This window comes from Pinus tabuliformis, chromosome 7, assembly GCF_031772625.1.
Source record: "Pinus tabuliformis cultivar Carrire ecotype Pingquan chromosome 7, CPIR1, whole genome shotgun sequence".
In the NCBI taxonomy this organism is placed as follows: Eukaryota; Viridiplantae; Streptophyta; class Pinopsida; order Pinales; family Pinaceae; genus Pinus; species Pinus tabuliformis.
Window position 1 is genome coordinate 826,141,894 of NC_142293.1, and position 21,578 is coordinate 826,163,471.

General features: G+C 39.0%; 1 protein-coding gene and 1 non-coding gene across 2 annotated transcripts in view; both read right to left on the reverse strand.

Moving 5' to 3' along the window:
• Positions 1–21,578, reverse strand: part of LOC149250164 (uncharacterized) — a 166,487-nt gene that overhangs the window by 85,440 nt on the left and 59,469 nt on the right.
• On the reverse strand, positions 3,390–3,474 carry LOC149250165 (small nucleolar RNA U36a). Its single transcript, XR_016267816.1, has one exon. It is a non-coding gene; the product is annotated as a small nucleolar RNA U36a (small nucleolar RNA).

Sequence of the window (21,578 nt, forward strand, 5' to 3'; positions counted from 1 at the left end):
GTTACATCCTATCTCACCAGAATTCAGGCTGTCAGAGATGAACTTGCAGTTGTTGGAGAGAAACCATCAAAAAGTGAGTTAGTGCACACAATACTCAACAGGTTCACCAAGGAGTGGCGTACATTTGTCCAAGTAATTTTTGGGCTAGACACACTTCCTAGTTTGGAGCACCTATGGAGTGACTTAACTCAGAAGGAGCTGAAGCTAAGTCTCATTGATGGTGCTACCAACTGCAGTAACAAGGGACCGAAGGTAGAGAATGAGGAGGAAAACATAGCTCTTGCAGGGAAGGGAAAAGCGAAGAAAGGTCCCAGTCAGGGACAAGGATCGAAAGGAGTGAAGAAGAAGGACCTGTTGAAGGTCAAGTGCTTTGGATGTGCTGAGCTTGGTCACTAAATTAGCCAATGTCTGAAGAGGAAGGACAAGCAGGGGAAGCAGACAACAACTTCCACAGAGATTGATACTTGTTCGCAATATTGGAGGATGAGTTTGCGATGTTTGCAACAGGCACAGTTCCAGCCAGAGAGAGACTCCATGAGAGGGTTTCCAGCTAGGAGATTTCCCCGTCTTATTCAGAGGGAAATCGAGACTCACTATTGTAGTGGTTGCAGCGACGGTGCAGTGATAGCAACAGCGCAAGGGCATCAACAGTGTGAGATCAGATTAGTTCAGCTACATAATTAGCAGTAGAATCAAAGTGTGCACAGTAGCATGATGGATAATGATTGCCAGGGTGTTTTCTTCATAGTGATTTCCAGTGACAGGGAGTCAGATCAGCTTGAAGATGTGAAGAAAGGAGGTATCACAGATGTCAAACACTAGCAACATGGATCATTTCGGCTACAACATGTTCCAACAAAGTAGCAAGTCGTTGATATACCCACAAAGGTCCTAAGGAGGGAAAAGTTCATCTCTTTCAGAGAACAAATGGGTATAGTGGAGAACACCTTCCTCGCTAAGAGGGAGTGTTAGTTTGTGTAGTAGCAAATAGGTTTTCTAGTCTCGGATCATGTCTACGAGGCGAAGGAACACGATATCTCCAAAACCCAAAAAAGGTTTCGCGAGATAAGACTCAGAAACACCTTAATTAAAATAATTTTCCATAATTAATTATTTCCTAAGTCTAACTTAGGAAAAGTGATAAATTAAAGTGAATTAATTAATGTAGATTGATTTTTCTCTAGAGACTTCTATTGATGAAGTCAAATTGATCTTAGACATCAGTTGAAAGTTAATTGGCCGTTGAGACTCCAACGAGAGATTATAAGAGCAAGTCAAAGGGATTGGGGAAGATACAAGAGAGAGTCAAGTAGTTTGACTTACCCAGTTGCAGGTATTCAACAAGGTGTAGTTGAATCAAGGGAAAGCATCAGAGAGAGGGTTGCAATAGAGATTTGGGTGCAGAGATTCCAAAGGAAGATTTCCTCAGTAGTTCCAGTGTCCAAGAGACAAGAAAGAGGGAGGTCGAATTATCTGTAGAGGGCGAATACAATAGTGCGTGTTAGCCAGTTCACCTAGTGCGAGTTTCCAGAAGAGCTCGTTTCAATTTCTAGTTGTTGGATCAGTGTCCAGGAGGCAGAGCGAGTGGGTTTCAAAGGCAGAGGAAGGCTAAACGTCTCACCTGGAGGTATTTCTGAGGCTGTACGAATTTATCTGTGCAGGTAGTTCGCATTTCTAGACTGCAGAGTGAGCAGCGGCAGGAGTGTGAGTTTGCCAAAAAGGGGCCAGATCAATTGCAGAGAGAGACAAGGGTGTCTCCATTACATTTTTCCAATAAATTGTCGGAGGTTTGCCAGTTAGGCAACCAATTGTAATATTTCTCTCAAATTGCTACATAATAATAAAACCCTCATCTGTTGCACTAGTTTTCCCTTCAAGGTTTTTCCAAAGACAATTGTCCAAAAATAACAGTGTCAATTTTTGTGTGTGTGCATCTATTTCTCAATTCCAGTTTTTATATTTCCACAACATTTTTATTATGAAGAATACATCAGTGAATTTATTGTTATTTTCCGAATTTAATTCAGAAGACAAATACACTACTAATAGTTAGAAGATAAATATCCAGTTGTTGCATTTAAGGAATTTTCACAATCCCTCCATCGTATCTAAAGGTGCCATGGAGAGAATCGCCTAATATCCAAACAAAACATATAACAACTGAAGTGTGATATAGAAAGAAAAACCAGAAATGAGTTTGCACATTGTTGTTTAAGGCTAATCCATTTGTAACATTGTGCATGTAATGACCCATTTCGATTTATAGGCAAAAGGGTATTAGCATGTATACGATGTATGCATATGATAGCTACATATGCGTACATTGCATGCCTTACACTAGTATACTTATTAAATAATTACGAAAGATGTTTAAATACCTAAATTGTTAAGAAAGGAAGTATTACCTAAAATTTAACACTCTCAAATATACATATTAAATATTTCGTAATTATAAGGTTATTAAATAAAATTAAATTAAATTAACACTTTCAATTATGTTAATGTAAATATGTTTAAGTATTCCTTTTATTTAAATATTATAATTAAAAAATTTATTGCATTAAATTATTAATTTAATGCAATAAACACTTGATATATTTATATGATAACTATTCATTTATTTAAATATTATAAAAAAAGTTAAATGTTAAACTTTTATTTAAATATTATAATTAAAAAGTTAAATGTTAAACTTATTAATTTAACTCAAACAATCAAGTATATTAACATATACGTACCTCACCTTGAGGCTACACGTAAACCATGTGACTAGTACATATAATCATATGAGGGCAATGGAAGAAGGCGGGGACCGCCTAAGAAGAGGTATTTATCCAAGTACATAGAGACATCGAGGGGGGAAGGAGGAGAAGAACTCGAGAATGGAATCATAACTGGAGACTTGAGGAATTGTTCTTGAATCTTTTGGGCATGAGGGCCAGAATACCTCAATTGTGAAGTATTTTGGAACTGGGTACCAAGGATTGTGTCCAGTGTGGCAGGGAGGATTTGATCATTTGGTAACAAGAATGAATTCAGAGCAACAACAGCCTAGGATCAACATCAAAAGTGAAAGCCAAGTATGTACTGTATATTAAATTGACAAATTGTGTTTAATATGTCACTGTATGTATAATTAAATCTTTAATCAGTAAAAATTGTAGATCTCCCAAAAAAAATTGTGCCCTACACTTTGGTATCAGAGGAAGTTCAAACGCTTCAAACCTTACAGGCCCTACATAATCAGAAAATATGTTTGTTTTGTTAAATCCTACAACTTATTTAGGAATTGTAACATATTACAGCGGTGCGAGGGCTTTTCTCAACTACGCTTCATTCATTCGAGATACGATCCAACACAACCAATCTCCTACGCCATTGTTCGGCATTGGCTCATATCAAGAAATTCAACCATCCATTTTTACTTCAGTGCATGAAGCATTAGAGGCGTGGATGAGTTTAGCATTGATGTCATATCCTAGTAATATTCATTGGCGATTAACTCTCGTACCTGAATTTGAATCTTGGATCGGTGGAAATGAGTGGTTGCCCAAAAAATAAAACAGTGCCTTAAGTTTTTAAATCTAATGAAACACTTTCTGTATTTAAATTGGGGTAAGTGTAATAACTAGCATATTTTAGGATTTGTATTTACAGGCGGCTAGCATATTGTAAAGGTCATCAGATTTGGGTTTTTAATTATGGTGCTTCCTCTCCCCACTCCTATTTATGGTCACCCACTTCATATTGGTCGTAACCTTGAATGTTGTTGGGTTGTAAAGCATACTTCTGTTTTTCCTTTAATGTAAACTCGACAAACGCATGGATTTATTAGCTGAAAAACATCCCTATTCTTGGCAAGCCACGTGAAGTTTGAGCATTTCTTCTCCCACATAATTGTTACGCAACATATTTTTCATATCAATAATCAAAATACTACTGTCAAGAGTTGGGCTTTTCACAGTAGGTCCGTCTCCCTCTAATTTGACGTATTCCTTAGGTTGGTCGGGCTTCTTACAGGTAAATTTTATTCTTCATTCAAGATGTGCACATAATTTTTCTATAATATTGTTTTTATGATTATCAGATGGTTAAACTTCGAAAGATTTTCGTAAGGTTGAAGGTTCGATATTGTTAGAGTAACCTGTTTGTGTAGTTGAGGTCCCAACTGGGCCACTTTTCGATTTAGAGTTTCGAATCCTACCCTATATCGAATCCTATTTAGGGTTTTTTGTTGTGTCAGTCGACATCTCTTCATATGGCGAAAAATGCAATTGTCTTCATTTAGGAATAGATTTAACCCAAGTGCAGAGAAAGCTCTGGAGAATTTGGTGTACATTTGGCATGTGGAAAGCAATGCATCCTCTCTCATCTCAATGATATTTCAACAAATACAGTTTAAGAATTATTGGAAAACTTTGTATTTTGTGCACGAGCAGCGTTCTTAATCTTCCACTATACTAGATTGAGATCCCCTTTGAATTAGAACTCGACAAGGCAGAATGGGGGAGTCCAAATATGAGATAAGTCAGACTGCCTATGTGAAACTTGTATTGTTTGCCTTGAAGCATAATACCTCTGCTATCAATGGCATCTTAATGGGTAGACTCAAACAATCCCCTGCTTCCAAGGACAATAACAACATTAACACAAGAAGCCGTGGAGATCATCGATGATATTCCTCTTTCCAATGCTCAGCTCGGCCTCTTACCCACATTGGGAATCGCTAGCACTCGTCCTCTTACCCACATTGGGAATCGCTAGCACTCGAGGAAGAGTACTCTGCTTTGAAAAGACAAAGCTTTATCTTTCATTTTCTTCCTAGTGTTTTGAGCAGTCCATTCATTATCATTATCAGTCATCTCTTGATAATGACAATTAATTGATATTGTGTTCCCTATATTTTTTAGATTCCCTTTTTCCTCAAGTCGTTTGAGAGTTGGAGAAGTTCACATATAAGTGATGAAAGATTAGACATATAGGCGGTGAAAAGGTCAAAAGTTGAATATCATTGAAATAGTAATTTTGCAAGTAACCAAGAATTTCTAATAGATTTTCGTTGGAATAAAAAAAAATGATAAATTTGATAATTTAATTGCTTTAGTATTTTGAAATGTTTTGATTTAATATTTTGGTTTAGTATTTATATAAGAAAAAGGTAAGTTAATAAATGAATAAATTTAATTTTGAGTATATAGGATATAGGTATTTTTTTAATATGGCTTATTTTAATTATTTTTTAAATTCATGTATAAATAGAATGGGTAAAATCATGAATTCCAAAATTCATATAGGTTTAGTTAAAACATGGCATTTTCATTATATCGCTATCACGTTATAGTAGCATGGTATTCTTTTCTTTTAATTACAATAAAAGAGAAATATGAAATTTATAATTAAAGCTTCACGCAATAGATATACAAAATCAAGAAAGAATCAAATAGCTATATATTATATGGATGAAATAAATTAACGATACAAATGTAGAAAGCAGTACTAGTTAAAGTGTTAATTGGAGTTTATGTAATTAGTATCTATAAGCTTTTGTATTTTATTCATAATACTTCTTGGTCTATACATATTTGTTAGGAAATTCAGAAAAAATAATCATGTCATTAATGAAAATATCCAAAGTAATAACCCCTTCCATAACTGCAGTTAGGACTAGAAAATACTAGGCAAATATTATGAATTGATCTTATGGTCTATGAAGACCCATGCATTTGGCTAAGAATTATTACACATCGGGATAAAACACCATGCATTAGGACAAGGAGGTGACGATACCACCCTCCTTGACCTCGGTACCAGTAAGACCTACTTGTAGGTAAGAATAGCAAAAAGACTATACCCATTTGTGAGCTTGAATTTATGAAATTATATATATTAAATCTAAAAAGTGTACCTCAGATTTTCATAATCTTATTATATGTCCAGGAAAAGTTGTGATGGTAAATACATATCAACGACGGCGCCACCATTGGGTAGCATTCCCATCGCTAACGCCACTAGCATCGTCATCACCATTGCCACCACCAAGATCATCATCAGCGCCAACCGCTTCAGCACTTGAGTTAACCGTTATAATGCACTCATTGGAAGCCATCTTGGAAACATTAAAAGGGCCACCAATAGCTAATACCAAGGAAGAGCAACCTCAACTTGAGGAAAGAAACCCAGAGGAGCCCAAGGGTTTTGATTATAGACAACCGAAAGAAGATATTTCTAGGGAGCTGCAAAAGATCAAACTCCCAGAATTTTCAGGAGGACGAGCGGGAGAACATGTTGAAGCATGGCTAGAAGGAATGAACAGATGTTTTGCGCTAAGAGAGTACTCTTCTACCTCCAAGACGAAGATTGTCATCTTTCAATTAAGGGAAAGTGCCTTGGTTTGGTGGGGAAATCTGGAAAAACAATTACACCTCACAGCGGATAATGTCCCCTGGGAGTTGTTCGAGGAAAGATTCCACGCTAAATACTTGCCACCTTACTATCAAGAGCAGCAAGTCAGGGCCTTTCATATGCTAGTCCAAGGTAACAAAACAGTGGAGGAATATGAGATAAGGTTTATGGAGCTTGTGAAATATATTCCTTATCTAGATACTGACGAACATCAAGTTGAGCGCTTCGTATATGGATTAAATCCTCGAATCAGGGCCATGGTTAGGATGTGGAAGCCATCATCAGTAGTCGAGGCAGTTGAATGTGGCCATTATGCAGAGGAGCATCTGCGAATAAAAATGGATGTCAGACTGACAGGACCTTCGCAGCCAGAATTTCCAGGAAAGGCTCCCCGAAACTTCTTCAGGGGAAGTAGCTTAAGGCCACCTCCTTATGGTAATAGATTTACCCCAAGAAGAGTAGGAGCAAGAGCTCCCATGATAGTTAATACTATAACTGTTGAATCGTCAAACACAAGTCCATGGAAATCTCGAGGAACTACTAATAGAGGAAGAAACGTGAGAGGAAGTAGCACAAGAGGACGAAGTTCCTTGTCTAGAAACTCACAATCTGACTCAAGGGGACCATCCCAGGTTAATTGTTGGGGATGTGGAGGACCGCACTTTCAGCGTGATTGTCCGGAAGCCTCGTCAAATGTAATGCATCGAGCAGGAAAAGAACCATCATCAAATACCCAAGGCAATCATAGAATCCATGCAATAGTCAACAATAACCAAGCAGAACATCAGTCCACTGTAGTGGAATCCTCAGGTACTATTAACGGTATAAAACTCAAAATTTTATTTGCAGTTGCGACTGATAGTTTCATTTCATTATATGCATTACATAAATGGGGGTTGGCGGCCTGCAAGCAAAACGATTTTAGACAGATAGAAATGGCTTCAGGAGAACTTAATTCCATAGACTTAAGTGTGGAAAAATGAAAAGTTGATCTAGGGATCTGTTAGACTAAGTTAAAAGTTTATGTCATAGCCCTAGGGACTTATGACTTCGTCATAGGTATGGATTGGTTAGAAGCTCATCAAGCTTGGGTAGACTTTTATGGGAAAAGAATTTTCTGTATAAATGATGAAGGAGAGACTATCTAAATCCAAGGTATCAAAAGAAAGGTATCTTTATGCTTCATCTCAGCAATGCAAATGAATCATTGCTTAAGGAAAGGTCGTCAACTATATGTAGTTAAGGAAGTAAATAAAGAGAAATGACCGTCCTTAGAGAAATATCTAGTGTTATCCGAATTTCCAAATGTTTTTCCAAAGGAACTACCAGGATTGCCTCCAGAAAGAGAGTTAGATCTCAAAATAGAATTGAAACCTGGTACAGAACCAATCTCTAAAACACCTTACAAAATGACAGCTCCTAAACTTCAAGAGTTACAAATCTAGCTGAAAGAACTACTGGATATAGGACACATCCGACCTAGTGCTTCGCCTTGGGGTGCACCTGTAATTTTTGTCAAGAAGAAAGATGGTTCCTTATGACTATGCATAGATTATCGAGATTTAAATCGAGCTACAGTAAAGAATAGGTATCCAATACCTCGAATTGATGACCTCTTCAACCAAATGAAAGGAGCTTCTGTCTTTTCAAAGATCGATCTACGGTCTGGTTATCATCAACTAAGAATTAAGGAAAACGATATCTCTAAAATTGCATTCCAAAAACGCTTCGGGCATTATGAGTTCACTGTGGTACCATTTGGGTTGACCAATGCATCAACAGTATTCATGAACCTTATGAACAACATTTTTCGCAAATATCTCGATCAATTTGTACAAGTCTTCTTAGATGATATTCTCATCTACTCCAAAAATGAGAAAGAGCATGAAGAACATTTGCGAAAAGTATTATCTTGACTCAGAGAACACCAATTATATGGAAAGTTATCCAAATGTTCTTTCTTTCATAAGAAGATTCATTACTTGGGTCATATCATATCTGATGAAGGAATCTCAGTAGATCTTGAGAAGGTAAAGGCAATCATGAAATGGCCAATACCGAAAAATGCACATTAAGTACGAAGCTTTATGAGTTTAGCTGGCTCCTATCGAAGGTTTGTAGAAGGATTCTCCAAAATTGCAAAGTTTATCACAAATCTTCAGCGTAAAGGAGTTAGGTATGAATGGAATAAAGAATGTCATAGAGAATTCTCTAAAATTAAAAGATTGTTGACCAGTGCACCAATCTTGCAAGTGCCTGATATGGACAAAGATTTTACTGTGTATTGACGCATCCAAGCAAGGATTAGGTGTAATATTAATGCAGGACAGAGAAATAATAACATATGCCTCAAGGAAGTTAAAGCCTCATAAAGAACTCTACGTCACACACGATTTAGAGTTAGCCGCTATAGTGTTAGCATTAAAGATATGGAGACACTATCTAGTAGGGACAAGCTTTATGCTCAAAAGTGACCATCAAAGTCTACAATATTTGTTTACCCAAAGAGACTTGAATGCAAGGCAAAGACGATGGAGTGAATTCCTAAGTGAGTATAACTTTGGAATTTCATACATTAAAGGAAAAGAAAATGTGGTAGCAGGTGCTTTAAGTAGAAGACCACGCATATTTTCCCTCATACCTATCAAGGTAGATTTGAGGAAGCAAGTACTAGAACATCTCTTAAGAGAGAGTTGGTATTTAAAAGTGAGATTTGGGCTTGACAGTGAAAATCCAAAAGAACCGAAGTTTGAGGGGTATGAACTAAAATACGATGGAATTTTGCGATTCCATGGAAGGATGTACATTCCTGATAATGGGGATCTCCGAGGCACCATCCTTAAGGAAGCCCACAGAGCATTGTATTGTGCACATCTTGGCGTAAAAAAATGTACGTTGATACAAAGAAACTCTTCTTTTGGGCAAGCATGAAACGCGATATTGTCCAATTCGTTGCAAAATGTCTCAAATGCCAACAAGTGAACGCTGACCATTGTTATCCAACAAGTCTCCTACAACCTCACGACATTCCTATGACCAAAAGGGAGATAATTTTCATGGATTTTATCGTCGGGCTACATCTTACTCCACAAAGGCATAATTCCATTCAGGTTGTGGTGGATAAATTAACGAAAAGCGCCCAATTCATCCCTGTAAGAGATACCTAAGAAGTTTCTGACGTAGCTCGGGTATTTATAAATGAAATTATCAGATTTCATGGAGTACCTAAGAAAATCATATCAGATAGAGATTCACGATTTACTTCAAGATTCTGGACTTGTATGCAGTCAGCCTTAGGAACTCAGCTAAATTTAAGTACAGCTTATCATCCTGAGACTGATGGACAAACATAAAGGGTGAACCAAGTACTAGAAGATATGTTGAGGATGTATGTTATGGACCAGTAGACACACTAGGAAAAGTACTTGCCCTTAGTTGAATTTGAATACAATAACAGTTACCACAGTTCAATTGGAATGCATCCATTTGAAGCATTGTACGGTAGACCTTGCAAGAAATCGTTAAATTGGGACAGGTTAGAAGATCGGGTGATAGTACAGCCAAAATTAATTCAAGAGATGGAGAAACAGGTAAAACAAATTAGACAATGATTGAAAGAGGCACAAGATAGACAAAAAAGTTATGATAATGCTCACAGGATAGATAAGAATTATGAAGTAGGAGATCAAGTTTTCATCTGCATCAAACCCAACAAAAGCACCATCCAGTTTGGAAAAGAATCAAATTTATCACCCCGATTTATTGGGCCATTCAAAGTTCTAGAAAAAGTCGGACCTGTCGCCTATCGTCTTGCACTGGCCCATTTGCATAAAGTTCATAATGTATTTCATGTATCTATATTAAGACATTACATAACTGACAAATCTCATAACCTTCAATGGAAGGAACTGCAAGTATTGGACAAGGGAACCATTTCAGTCAGACCATTACGTATAGTGGAACGTAAGGTTCGATAACTGAGAAACCGCCTGGTAGACCAAGTCAAGGTCCAGTGGGACAAGTATAGCCCTGGATCAGCTACCTGGGAAGATATAGAGACCATATGTCGAAAATACCCCAACTTGTGCCGATTTTGAGGAATTTAAAACCCCATCTTGTATATATTTACTTTATTTTCTGAGTTGATACTTAAGACTATTATTTAAGATTATCACATGTAAAAATGAATTTTATTTTGCTAGTACATGGATACCAATATGAACTATGTTATTTAATTAACATTGCTATGAAATCTAAATCATGAATTATGCTATGGATGAAGTTATCTATAATTTTGTTTCATTTCTGCATATCGACAAGATTAATGAGATAGAAATAAAAGAATAATTACATGTTAATATGAAAGCTAACTTATTGATATATGGGTTGGATATGGCCAAGTATGTTATACCATAGATAGCAACATATATGAATTACACAGAAACTGTTTATCTTGAATTTATTAATGATATGTTATAATGTATGGACAAGTGTTTACATTACAGATAACATCATTACCAAATGACCACGTGATGACAAAAGATTCGAGAACAATTGAGGCTCAATGAGATTCCATGATAGGGTGTTAACCTTGATCCTACTAGGAGAGGTGGAGGTGTTTCTCACCATTTATCCTCCAAAACCTAGAGTCATGGGAGGACTGTGCGAGTTAAGCTCCCTTAGACGTGTGATGATGATTGTCGGATGCCTATCGGGAAATCAGGTCGATATAGTCCACACTGTCTTCTTTAGAGTCTATGAATGGTTAGATCAGTATAGATGACACCATGGCATATTCTAGTAGAGGACAGATAAGAAGGTAGCAGAAGAGATTAGGAAGGATAACATGATTCTAGAATAGCTTGGGAGCCTAATTCAGACAGGGCATAACTATTAAATTTATAAATCCATGAGTGTTCAAAAAAACAAAAAAAATTCAATCCTAAGATGCAATCCTTAATTGATCACACTAGTCACTAAAGCAATCACTGACATATTATATAAATCCTAACTTCGAGACAAAGTTTTCTGAAGGGAGGGAGTATGTAATGACCCATTTCGATTTATAGGAAAAAGGGTATTAGCATGTATACGATGTATGCATATAATAGCTACATATGCATACATCGCATGCCTTGCACTAGTATACTTATTAAATAATTATGAAAGATGTTTAAATACCTAAATTATTAAGAAAGGAAGTATTACCTAAAATTTGACACTCTCAAATATACATATTAAATATTTCGTAATTATAAGGTTATTAAATAAAATTAACACTTTCAATTATGTTAATGTAAATATGTTTAAATATTCCTTTTATTTAAATATTATAATTAAAAATTTTAAAAGTTAAATTATCAATTTAATGCAATAAACACTTGATATATTTATATGATAACTATTCATTTTTTAAATATTATAAAAAAAGTTAAATGTTAAACTTTTATTTAAATATTATAATTAAAAAGTTAAATGTTAAACTTATTAATTTAACACAAACAATCAAGTATATTAACATATACGTACCTCACCTTGAGGCTACACGTAAACCATGTGACTAGTACATATAATCGGATGAGGGTGGTGGAAGAAGGCGGCGACCGCCTAAGAAGAGGTATTTATCCAAGTACACAGAGACATTGAGGGGGAGAAGGAGGAGAAGAACTGGCGAATGGAATCAGAACTTGAGACTTGAGGAATTTTTTTTAATCTTTTGGGAACAGGGGCTAGAACACCTCAATTGTGAAGTATTTTGGAACTGGGTACCAAGGATTGTGTCCAGTTTGGCAGGGAGGATTTGGTCTTTTGGTAACAAGAATGAATTCGGAGCGACAACAGCCTGGGATCGATCAAAAGTGAAAGGCGGTATGTATTGTATATTAAATTGACAAATTGTGTTTAAAATGTCATTGTATGTATAATTAAATCTTCAATCAGTAAAAATTGTAGATCTCCCAAAAAAATAGTGCCCTACAGTGCACTATGGAAAACAAGATTATATTGGTTTCAAGTTGCAAGTAACAATTTGCAACAATGTTGAAGGCTCTCTAGAATCTGGGAATGTCCATTGGACACAAGCATGTGGTCCCACACCAAAGTGGTTCAAAGTGCCATATGCATGTAGTAAATAATTAAATTTCATTCTTGTACACTCCAAACTTGTTGAGAGGAAGTAGTTCAATCAGACCAATAGTTGTTAGAAGCTCGTGCCTAGACACACTACTCATCAACTACTTTGATCTGTTGTATCATTGTATCTGCACCAGATAGTGCCACGGGAAAATTATTTCACTGAGCAAAAATTCTGACCAATTAAAGTTGAAGAAAAAACGCTACATTAATCAACTATATGTGTTGTAAATGTAGCGATGGAAGGTCTTAGGGCTTGTGCCTTAGCCAGTAAAGACCTCGAATTAGTCTTTGTCTAGTATGAACGCAAGCTCAATTACAATGAGTTGATTTCCAGTTTATTGGAATGACCATAAAGTTTGCATGCGTAGTGTTGGAGCTTCAGTTCGTTGGAGTCTTCTTCACATAGACTATAGGATGAGGTGGCAGTGACAAGTCCAGTTAGAATAACACAAGACTTTAGTAACAAGTTCAGTTAGGACGAGTTCAGTCTTCAGAGATAAGTGAAGAGAGGATGAGTTGAGTCCTTAGTTAACTCGAATCACAACTAGTGGAGAACAAGGAGAAACTCGAGCTAGTTAACTGAGAGCTAGTCCAAGTGTAACTAGGACTTGCTCCACTTAACTAGCAAAGGAAACTCGTGACACTAGTGTGAACTGGCATTCGACTAGTCCTCCTTGCATGCATCAATTTCTATTGTGAAAGAGAAGGACACAAGCACAATTAAATTGACCATTCTTTGTGTGGAGTATGTATAGATTGAGGAGAAAGAGTGCACAAGGATTGTAGAGCAAGGATCAAGATTCACAGAGCAGGTCGAGACTATCTTTAGCAGAGAACAATTATGTGCGGGCCAAGATCAAGAGTAGGGATAAGAGCATCTTCTCATGGGCCGAGAGCAGTGATTAAGAGCAGTACGAGAACAATTGTAGAGCTAAGAATAGTGAGGAGAAGCATAGTGCTTTCTTAGTGACAAAATTGCAGTAGCCACGCGAATTGTAATAGATCCATTTGCTCAAAGAACAATCAATAAAAGACCACAACAAAGAAAGTAGGTTTTCCCTTTAGGTTTCCTGGCTCAAACAAGAGTGTCAATTTTGCGTGCATGTGTTTTTATCTCTATTCATTAGAGAAATTGTGAGGCCTAAAATGGGCCTCAAAACAAAAATGTACAAGCAAAATCAACTTGATGAAAACCAATAGGATTCAAGATGATGATGTCAACCATGGGGGGTGATTTACCATTTTTGGATTAAAAACGTAAAAAGATAAAAAAATAAAAAACTACTTTTTCAACTCGTATTTTTAAGTTATCTCCCTACTATTTTATTTATATTTCAAGCGGGAGCACTCATTGGATGTGGAATTTAATTCCTCATCCAAGGATTACCCATATTTCATACTTTCGATGGATCCTGCTACACAAAAAATGTGAAATACATGAAAAAATGTAACTAAGGAGTACCCATGTTGCATACTTTCGGTGGACCCTGCTACATGAAAAATGAGAAATACATGAAAAAACGTGATTTCCCATGTTGCATACTTTCAATGGACCTTGCTACATGAAAAATGAGAAATACATGAAAAAACGTGATTGCAATCACGTTTTTTCATGTATTTCTCATTTTTCGTGAAGCAGGGTCCATCAAAAGTATGCAACATGGGTACTCCTTGGATGAGGAATCAAATTATGCATCTGAGTGATCCCACGCGAAATTGAGTATAACAATGGGAGATGAGTTGAAACTTGAAAATACGAGTTGAAAAAGTAGTTTTTTCTTTCTTCCCTCTAAAGTGTAATGATGTAATATAAAGTTATTTTATTATTTCCACTATTATTTTATAATATTCCTTAGAAGGCCCATTTTAGACATCAAAATCTCTCTAATGATTTTTTGCTGCATGTTGAATGTTAAGAAATTTTTTATCTTGGTGAAAGTTAAACATGGTTTCAATTTTCAACTCCCTTGTTTTTCAGTAGATTCATCTAAGTAACTAAAGAGTTTCAAGAAAATTAACATGGTATCAGAGCCACACTCTATATAAAAACCAACACCAGAATTGTTTAGTCCGTGAAGAGCGCAAATCAGCGCAATATTTGGATAACAATATGTCGTTCCAAGGACTAAGGTTAGATCACTATTTAGAGGGAGCCTTTAAATTTTGCTCATGGAGGGAGTGGATCTTAACAGTGTTAAAGATAATGGCGTGCTAGATTTTGCAAATAACCCACAAACTGCGCCCACAAATGCCCAACAATTGATCCAGCATAACAAGAATGACACCAAAGCCAGAAGGATCATTCTTGAGGGGGTCAAAGACCACATTATATCCCTCATCTCCATGGGAAGACGACAGCAAACAAGATGTGGAAAGTCTTCTTGTATTTGTATCATGGATCTAGCGATGCCGGGAAGCTTGCATTGAAGGACAAGCTAAGAATTATCCATATGAGCAAAGGAGAGCCCATTATTACGTACCTTTGCAAGTTCATCCAGGTTCGGGAAGAGCTAGTTGGAGTGGGCGAGACTGTAGCAGAAAAAGAGCTTATGAGTCTTGCACTAGTGGGACTTCATAAGTCTTGGGAAATTTTCCAAGATGCAGTCAGTGACGGAGATAATCGTCCCAACTGGGAAATGTTGTAGGCAGACTATGTCTGAGAAGAAATCCAAAGGGGGAACGGAGTCGTAGGTTCAACAAAGACAAAGGACGAGGAGAACTTTGCCTTGGCAGGCAAAGGAAGCAAAGCCAATGGCAAGAAGAGCCAAGGAAAGGTTGAGTACAATAAAAGGGCGAGAAGAAGAAGAACGATCCCAGCAAGATCAAATGCTTCCGTTGCCACCAGTTCGAACACTATGCTACTAAGTGTCTTAACCGAAAGAAGGGCTCTAATAAGGATCATATGGCCGCATCAGCGGACGTAGATGCGTTTAATTGTAATATTCCTGGGGAATTTTTACAGTAAATAACAAAGCATGCATAGACATGAAAACCCATAAAACATTAAGCACACAATCAGACCATGAAATTGCACCAAAAAATGTGTTGTTGAGCCATTTTATTGATAAACAAGGGTGTACAATATGGTGCTGGAAAGAGTGCACCTGGGCTTGCTCAAGGCAACCTAGCAAAGCCCCACAATGAAGGATATGTCGCCCCTCTCCAATTTACTACTGCCCTGCCCTACCTCTGCGCTGAAACTGCTCAGAAATATGTTGTTGGCTGAGTAGAACTGCTGCTAGGGCCCTCTCCGGTGCTCAGAAAATTCTGGGAAATTAATCCTGGCCTCTCCACCAAATACCCAGAATAACCCACGAAAGATTTGGCCAATGGTTGACCTCAGAAATTTGGCCCTATTTTCCCTCAATGGCTCCACTGCTGGGTGATTCGACCCACTTGTAAATCCTACTGAAAATGGCCTCAAAAATATTTGCAATCCCCACTAAAATACTTCCCTAACCTTCTCCCCAAATTTCAGCCTCAACCACCCTTCACTCCTCAACCTCCCGAAGTGCCTCCACCATGAACTGCGCAATCCCTATGTTGATGTTGCTGAACCTCTTACTGGAATTGGACTCTCTACTGCTGGTACGAACTGAAAAGGGTAGGAATCCCTCCTTGGGCTGGCACTCAAAGTCCACCAAAGCAAGGGTTGAGATTTCCGCTCGAAAACACTCGTGTGCTAAACAACGCTTGCAGACTTGGCTTCAGCTCAAGTGTGTTATGTCAAAAGATAGTTTTGAAAATGATGAATGAATGCCAAATTGAGTGTCTCTTGTTGTTTTTGTCAAGGAGCCTCCAAAATTCCCTTGTGGGCCCAGCTTGAATTCCCCACACCAATTCTGCTCCAATGGGAATGTATTCCTCATGTGGATCATAATTCCCATGAGGTGGCCCCCACACTCCACTAAAACCACAATTTTTCCCCCAACTCTAATGTTTGGGGAGCTTCTAAGTCAAAAATCATATGTGGGGCTTCTAATCCCACATTTCCTAGGTACAACCGTGCACTATAGCAGAATTGGCCAAAATTGATATTTCACTTAGCAAAATGCTAAGTGGGAATATCACAGTCCTCCCCGCGAAACCATTGCTTGTCTGCAAGCAACTGCAATGAAGGATGTTGAAGTATCTACTCCCCCTCCTAGGTGGCATCCTCATCTGGCAGATTCCTCCATCTGATCAAAAACTCCTTGATGACCCGGTTTCTCAAGTGCCTCTCCTGGGTATCCAAAATGGCCTCTGGCTCCAGCACTAAATGCCCCTCATCATCCATAGGGGTAGTTTTGTAGCTGCTTCCCCAACGACTTTTTCAGGAAGACACATGAAAGATGTTGTGCACCCAACTCCCCGGGGGTAGCTCCAGCTCATATCCTACCTCCCCAACCTTCCGAGTGACACGGTATGGTCCATAGAAGCGAGGTTTGAGCTTCTCGACCCCCTTGTGCTTGAGTGGTGACTGTCAATACAGTTGAAGCCTCAAGAATACCAAGTCCTCTACTTCGAACTGCCTCTCAACTCTGCCCTTGTCTGCATAAAGCTTCTTTTGGTTTTGGGCCATCTGCATGTTGTCTTTGAGAACCTGCAAAATATCTTGGCTCTCCTGTATCCAATCCTTGGCCCTTCGGACCTTACTGTCTCCAAACATAACGTCAACAAAAGACAATGCATCGTAACCATACACACCTCTAGACATACCTATGGACATGTGGTATGTGGTGTTGTAGCAATATTCACCCAAGTGCAACCACCGTATCCATGCTTGTTGTTGACCTATAAAATAGTTACGCAAGTAGCCCTCCAACCACTTGTTAACTATCTCCGTCTGCCCGTCTATCTGAGGGTGATAACTAGTACTCGGAGTGAGCTCAATGCCCACCAACCGAAATAGCTCCTGCCAAAATCCACCCATGAACCGGCTGTCCTGGTCACTGACAATGGTCTTTGGGAGACCATGTAGCTGAAACACCTCCCTAAAGAACAGTTCGGCCACCTGTGAGGTCGAGTACTAGGCTGAGATGGCGAAGAAATGGGCAAACTTCGTCAGGCGATCCACCACCATGTAAATGCAGTTCTTGCCCTGAACTGTGGGCAACCCAGTGATGAATTCCATCGATATGCTCTCCCAATTTCCCCTCAGGGATAGGAAGTGGCTACAGCAGGCTTGCAAGGTGTGATTGGTCACCCTTGTTCCTCTGGCATGTGTCGCACTCCCTGATATGCCTCAGAACATCATCCTTAAGGATCCTCCATGCAAAACGCTCTCTAATGGCCATGTATGTCATCGTGAACCCTTGGTGCCCTGCTAGTGCTTATTCATGGGCAGCCTGTAAAATCTTCTCCCTCAGTTGGGAGTTGGGTACTAAATAAATCTGGTCTCTGAAATAGATCACCTCGTTCATCACCCTGTACTGGTCATCTTCCACCATCCCATCAAGGACCTCACAAGCGAACCGGTCCTTAGAGTTTTCCACTCGTAGCTGCGCCCTCCAATCCGGGGCAATACTCATCAAAGAGAGAGCACCAGGCCTCCTAGACAATCCATCAACCACAACGTTGTGTTTCATTAATTGTAGCACAGTTTACTATTTTTAGCAGATTTTCGGGTCCTAAACTTCCGGAGCTGTTTTGAGACCCTAAAAGACGTTTCTTTGGCAATCTTGTATCAACAATATTCTTTTTAAAATCGTCTTTTCCATCATAGTCCTCGGAGAGATCTTTCCAACGGGGTATCATGCGCGTCAAACTGAGTTAATATGACCAAGTCACGACACCAGGAAATTGGCTATCCAACTAACCTCAACAGGGTCCATAAACTCTTGGTGTTACATCTCCTCGGGTTAGGGTTTTGGTTGTTTAGGGTTATCTCTTATTGTTCAATAATAAAAATGTAGGTTTTAACCTCGTACAGAAATTACCTGCATACGAATTCTAAATCACAGAAAAATAAACAATGCAAGAGCATAACACATAAAACACATATACACAGAGATTTTCCCCTGGATCCCAAAACCGGGACTACCAGCTTGATTTTTCATTATATTCCTTTCAATGTTACAATACATATTTATACATGCCGAAGCATCCAATACCATGGACCGAAAACCATCGCGTCCAAAACCATGGACCGAAAACCATAGGTAGGTTCGCCCAACCTAATATAGGGTCCAAAAAAAAAATTCCCGGGGCACTGCCCCGGACCCCGTAGAGGGGGGCTGCCCGCCCCCCTCAAACCCCCCGAACAGGGGGGGCTGCCACCCCCCCTGTGACCCCCCCGCTGCGCAATCAGCGCAACGAAGGGGGGGCTCCGCCCTCCCTCTAACCCCCCGGTTCACTACGTAGGTTAGTCGTGGAAAGAATATAACACAACCCAACAATCTCCCACTTGTTGTTTTCTTTCCACAGGGGGCCACAGGAGAGCTTAATCATTTTTCCAGCCCTGAAACGCCCATTGTTTCTCTACACCAAGAGAACTTCTCAGAGCTCACAGATTTTGTCAATGCATCTGCAGTATTCTTCAAAGTGTCCACCTTTACCAGCAACACCTTTTTGTCTTCTATCATATCCCTCACAAAGTGATACTGAACATCAATGTGCTTTGTCTTTGAATGATAAGCAGGGTTCTTTGCCAAGAAAATTGCACTTTGGCTGTCACAGTCTATCCTTATAGCTCCCTGTACTAACCCCATACTTGAACACAATCTCTGCAACCAAACTGCTTCCTTGTTTGCATGAGTGGCTGCCATGTATTCTGCTTCTGTAGTTGATAGTGCCACTACAGATTGTTTCTTACTCATCCAACTGACTGCACCTCCAAATAGGTTAAACACATACCCACTTGTAGATCTTCTCTGATCCAGACCTCCAGCCCAATCTGCATCAACAAAGCCACGAATATCCAACACTCTGTCCAATCCTGGTCTTCCTTGGTAGCACAAACCATAATCACTAGTGCCACGCAAATACCTGAAAACCCGCTTCACTGCTATCCAGTGCTCCTTCCCTGGTTTTGACATAAACCTGCTCAATACTACCACTGCATGTGCAATGTTTGGTTTAGTACAGACCATTGCATACATCAGGCTACCGACTACACTCGCATATGGAACACGAGACATGTCCTCTTCCCCTTCTTGTGTCTTGGGACACTGTTCAGCAGATAACCTCACACCTACAGGAATAGGAACCTTTACCGGTTTACTATCCTGCATATTAAACCTCTGCAGTATTGTCTCGACATACTTCCTCTGGTTTAACCAGAGCTTCCTCTTTGCCCGATCCCTTTTAATTTCCATGCCCAAAATATAGTTTGCAACACCAAGATCTTTCATGTCGAATTTGGAGGACAATTGGGTCTTCAAATCCTGGATAATTTCTTTGTCATTTCCAACCAGCAACATATCATCCACATACAAGACCAGATAAATAACACGGTCACCAATTAATTTAAAATACACACAGTGATCTGCTTTGCTTCTGGTGAAGCCAAGTCCCCATATAAATGTATCAAATTTCTGATACCACATCCTTGGTGACTGTTTTAACCCATACAGAGACTTCTTTAACTTGCATACCAGTTCTTTTTTACCCTTCACCGCAAAGCCTTCAGGTTGCTTCATGTAGATTTCCTCTTCCAAATCCCCGTGAAGAAATGTTGTCTTCAGATCCATCTGTTCTACCTCAAATCAAAAGCAGCAGCAACAGATAAAAGTAACCTAATATAAGTTACCTTGGCAACAGGAGAAAAAATATCACCAAAATCAATTCCCGACACCTGGGAATAACCTTTTGCTACCAACCGAGCTTTGTATTTCTCCACCTTCCCTTCTGCATTTGTCTTCTTTTTGAACACCCATTTGCTGCCAATGGGTTTCCTTCCAGCCGGCAACTCCACCAGATCCCAAGCCTCATTTTTGTGCAAAGATGCCATTTCATCAACCATGGCCTCTTTCCAGAGTTTTCCATCCTCTGAATCCACTGCTTCCTTCACAGTTTTGGGATCATCATCAGTAACAGACAAAGCAAAATTTGAACAGAAAGCAGATGGACTATACCTTTCTGGCTGCCTTCTTTCTCGAACTGATCTTCTCACAGCCAAAGTTTGTGGCTCTTCATCTTCTGATTCCTCCTCTGCTGCAGAGTCTGATTCTTCCTCCTTTAGTTCAAACTCTATCTTCTCAGGTTCTTTTGGTTGGACTTCATGTTTAATAACATATTTTATCTCTCTGAACACCACATCTCGGTTGTACACAACCTTCCGTGTGACTGGGTTCCAAAGCTTATAACCCTTTAAACCATCCTTATACTCAATAAAGATGCACTTTTCAGATTTACTATCCAACTTGGTTCGTTTATCTTTTGGAACGTGTACATATGCATCACATCCGAATACCCTCAGATGTGAAAGAGAGGGTTTCTTACCAGTCCATACTTCTTGTGGAGTCTTATCCTCCAACGCTGATGAAGGTGACCTATTGACCAAGTAACATGCAGTATCCACTGCCTCTGCCCAGAATTCCTGTCCTAACCCGGCACCACTGAGCATGCTTCTTGCCCTTTCCATCAATGTCTTGTTCATCCTTTCTGCGACTCCATTTTGTTGAGGTGTATATGGAGTAGTCTTCTGCCGTGCTATACCACACTTCTTACAGAATTCTTCAAATTCCTTGCTGCAAAACTCTCCACCATTATCTGTCCTCAGCACCTTTATCTTCTTCTCTGTCTGATTTTCCACCAGAGGCTTAAATTCTTTAAACCTGTCAAAGACTTCAGATTTCTACTTAAGGAAATATATCCATGTATTCCTTGGAAAGTCATCTATAAATGATACATAGTACACAGACTTACCCAGTGATGGAACCTTCACAGGTCCAAACAAATCACTGTGCACAAGCTCTAATATCTGTTTCGCGCTCTTAGCACCAGAGGGGAAACTCACCCGATTCTGCTTGCCATATACACAATTTTCACAGAAATCAAAATCCAGAGAGCTATTACTCATACCTTCTACCATACCTTTACCATGAAGTATTTGAAGGCCC